Raw genomic sequence first — 4514 nt, 5'->3', positions numbered from 1 at the left:
ATGCAGGGATGAATGCTGGGATGAATGCTGGGATGAATGCAGGGATGAATGCTGGGATGTATGCTGTGATGAATGCAGGGATGAATGCTGGGATGAATGCTGGGATGAATGCTGGGATGAATGCAGGGATGAATGCAGGGATGAATACTGGGCTGCATGCTGGGATGAATGCAGGGATGAATGCTGGGATGTATGCTGTGATGAATGCAGGGATGAATGCAGGGATGAATGCTGGGCTGCATGCTGGGATGAATGCAGGGATGAATGCTGGGATGTATGCTGTGATGAATGCAGGGATGAATGCAGGGATGAATGCTGGGCTGCATGCTGGGATGAATGCAGGGATGAATGCTGGGATGTATGCTGTGATGAATGCAGGGATGAATGCTGGGATGAATGCTGGGAGGTATGCTGTGATGAATGCTGGGATGAATGCTGGGCTGCATGCTGGGATGAATGCTGGGCTGCATGCTGGGATGAATGCAGGGATGAATGCTGTGATGAATGCTGGGATGAATGCTGGGCTGCATGCTGGGATGAATGCTGGGATGAATGCAGGGATGAATGCTGGGCTGCATGCTGGGCTGCATGCTGGGATGAATGCTGGGATGAATGCTGGGCTGCATGCTGGGATGAATGCTGGGATGAATGCTGTGATGAATGCAGGGATGAATGCTGGGATGAATGCTGGGATGAATGCAGGGATGAATGCTGGGATGTATGCTGTGATGAATGCAGGGATGAATGCTGGGATGAATGCTGGGATGAATGCTGGGATGAATGCAGGGATGAATGCAGGGATGAATACTGGGCTGCATGCTGGGATGAATGCAGGGATGAATGCTGGGATGTATGCTGTGATGAATGCAGGGATGAATGCTAGGCTGCATGCTGGGATGAATGCAGGGATGAATGCTGGGATGTATGCTGTGATGAATGCAGGGATGAATGCTGGGATGAATGCTGGGAGGTATGCTGTGATGAATGCTGGGATGAATGCTGGGCTGCATGCTGGGATGAATGCTGGGCTGCATGCTGGGATGAATGCAGGGATGAATGCTGTGATGAATGCTGGGATGAATGCTGGGATGAATGCTGGTATGAATGCTGGGCTGCATGCTGGGATGAATGCTGGGATGAATGCAGGGATGAATGCAGGGATGAATGCAGGGATGAATGCTGGGATGAATGCTGGGATGAATGCTGGGATGAATGCAGGGATGAATGCTGGGATGAATGCTGGGATGAATGCTGGGCTGCATGCTGGGATGAATGCTGGGATGAATGCTGGGCTGCATGCTGGGATGAATGCTGGGCTGCATGCTGGGATGAATGCAGGGATGAATGCTGGGATGAATGCTGGGATGAATGCTGGGATGAATGCTGGGATGAATGCAGGGATGAATGCAGGGATGAATGCTGGTATGAATGCTGGGCTGCATGCTGGGATGAATGCTGGGATGAATGCTGGGCTGCATGCTGGGATGAATGCAGGGATGAATGCTGTGATGAATGCTGGGATGAATGCTGGGCTGCATGCTGGGATGAATGCTGGGATGAATGCAGGGATGAATGCTGGGCTGCATGCTGGGATGAATGCAGGGATGAATGCTGGGATGAATGCTGTGATGAATGCAGGGATGAATGCTGGGATGAATGCTGGGATGAATGCAGGGATGAATGCTGGGATGAATGCTGGGATGAATGCAGGGATGAATGCTGTGATGAATGCAGGGATGAATGCAGGGATGAATGCTGGGATGAATGCAGGGATGAATGCTGGGATGAATGCAGGGATGAATGCTGTGATGAATGCAGGGATGAATGCTGGGATGAATGCTGGGATGAATGCAGGGATGAATGCTGGGATGAATGCTGGGATGAATGCAGGGATGAATGCTGGGATGAATGCTGTGATGAATGCAGGGATGAATGCTGGGATGAATGCTGGGATGAATGCAGGGATGAATGCTGGGATGTATGCTGTGATGAATGCAGGGATGAATGCTGGGATGAATGCTGGGATGAATGCTGGGATGAATGCAGGGATGAATGCAGGGATGAATACTGGGCTGCATGCTGGGATGAATGCAGGGATGAATGCTGGGATGTATGCTGTGATGAATGCAGGGATGAATGCAGGGATGAATGCTGGGCTGCATGCTGGGATGAATGCAGGGATGAATGCTGGGATGTATGCTGTGATGAATGCAGGGATGAATGCAGGGATGAATGCTGGGCTGCATGCTGGGATGAATGCAGGGATGAATGCTGGGATGTATGCTGTGATGAATGCAGGGATGAATGCTGGGATGAATGCTGGGAGGTATGCTGTGATGAATGCTGGGATGAATGCTGGGCTGCATGCTGGGATGAATGCTGGGCTGCATGCTGGGATGAATGCAGGGATGAATGCTGTGATGAATGCTGGGATGAATGCTGGGCTGCATGCTGGGATGAATGCTGGGATGAATGCAGGGATGAATGCTGGGCTGCATGCTGGGCTGCATGCTGGGATGAATGCTGGGATGAATGCTGGGCTGCATGCTGGGATGAATGCTGGGATGAATGCTGTGATGAATGCAGGGATGAATGCTGGGATGAATGCTGGGATGAATGCAGGGATGAATGCTGGGATGTATGCTGTGATGAATGCAGGGATGAATGCTGGGATGAATGCTGGGATGAATGCAGGGATGAATGCAGGGATGAATACTGGGCTGCATGCTGGGATGAATGCAGGGATGAATGCTGGGATGTATGCTGTGATGAATGCAGGGATGAATGCAGGGATGAATGCTAGGCTGCATGCTGGGATGAATGCAGGGATGAATGCTGGGATGTATGCTGTGATGAATGCAGGGATGAATGCTGGGATGAATGCTGGGAGGTATGCTGTGATGAATGCTGGGATGAATGCTGGGCTGCATGCTGGGATGAATGCTGGGCTGCATGCTGGGATGAATGCAGGGATGAATGCTGTGATGAATGCTGGGATGAATGCTGGGATGAATGCTGGTATGAATGCTGGGCTGCATGCTGGGATGAATGCTGGGATGAATGCAGGGATGAATGCAGGGATGAATGCAGGGATGAATGCTGGGATGAATGCTGGGATGAATGCTGGGATGAATGCAGGGATGAATGCTGGGATGAATGCTGGGATGAATGCTGGGCTGCATGCTGGGATGAATGCTGGGATGAATGCTGGGCTGCATGCTGGGATGAATGCTGGGCTGCATGCTGGGATGAATGCAGGGATGAATGCTGGGATGAATGCTGGGATGAATGCTGGGATGAATGCAGGGATGAATGCTGGGATGAATGCAGGGATGAATGCTGGGATGAATGCTGGGATGAATTCTGGGCTGCATGCTGGGATGAATGCTGGGATGAATGCTGGGCTGCATGCTGGGATTAATGACGTAGTGAATGTTGGGATGAATGCTGGGATGCATTCTTGAATTCATGCTTACTGCTCATGCTGTTCTTTTTATGAAGAGAGGATGGATTAAGTGATGAGCAGAAGGTCATCATCGCAGCCTCTTCTGCTGCTGCTGCTGGGCCTTCTTGGTGAGGGAGGAGGTGTTCAGCTCCCACTGGAGGTCCTGATTATGATGATGCCCAGGAGGAGGAAGGAGTCCAGGACAGGCAGGCAGGAAGGGGGCGGGTGGGGAACTTCAGCACCATATCCATTGTTTTCAGAGCGCTGAGCTTCAGAACGCTGTAGCTGCAGGTCACCAGATGATCAATCTACCACCTATAGGTCATCATCACACCTAATAGCTCCACCTCTGGGATGTGAGGACAGCTGAGGGTGATGGATCTGAGCTCAGTCAGTCTTCTGGTCCTGGTTTTCAGGGATGATGACGGAGTGATCCCAGCCTATTGCTGTTGAGCTTTGAAGTGACTCCAGATCCTTGGCTCAAGATGTTTGGCTGATTTTACACAATAAAAGCTTTTATTCCATAAACACAGTGCTTTAAACAGGGTTATAAACATCTTTGATCCTGGACGTCCAGCTGTTTCCTCACTGCATGCAGCCTCACTGAAATCTCTAGATAACAGTTCAGACCAGAACCTGCAGAACATCACCAGTCTGGGGGCCCAGGGCCCCTTTACCTGCGGTGGGTCAGAGACACAGGTTTGACTCTGAGGGGAAAAGGCAAGGCAGCACTGAGAAGCAGCTTCATGGCTTCTGTCCCTTCAGCAGCTGGTAAATCCTGCAGTTGTTAGAAATCTTAGCGGTTCTGCAGGCGTCGCTCATTTCATTGCCTGGTGTCTTCTAGACGGCTGATCCTGCAGCTAGCTTTCTTAGTGACACTTCCAGCCTCATCAAAGATGCTTTGAATCCCATAATGAGTGATTTTTTTTTCTTTCCTTCAATAAATGGTTGATGGCGCTGCCATGTTGGAGCTGCTGCTAAGATTTTGCATGAAACTTGAATAAATTGGATCATTCATGTTTTTATTTCTGTTCACAGGTTATAAATAATTCAGTAAATCTACAGGAGC

This window comes from Cyprinodon tularosa, unplaced genomic scaffold (assembly GCF_016077235.1).
Source record: "Cyprinodon tularosa strain WSP-4 unplaced genomic scaffold, ASM1607723v1 ctg1251, whole genome shotgun sequence".
NCBI classification, from domain to species: domain Eukaryota; kingdom Metazoa; phylum Chordata; class Actinopteri; order Cyprinodontiformes; family Cyprinodontidae; genus Cyprinodon; species Cyprinodon tularosa.
The sequence above is the reverse complement of the archived record's forward strand: the minus strand, read 5'-3'. Positions refer to the sequence as shown.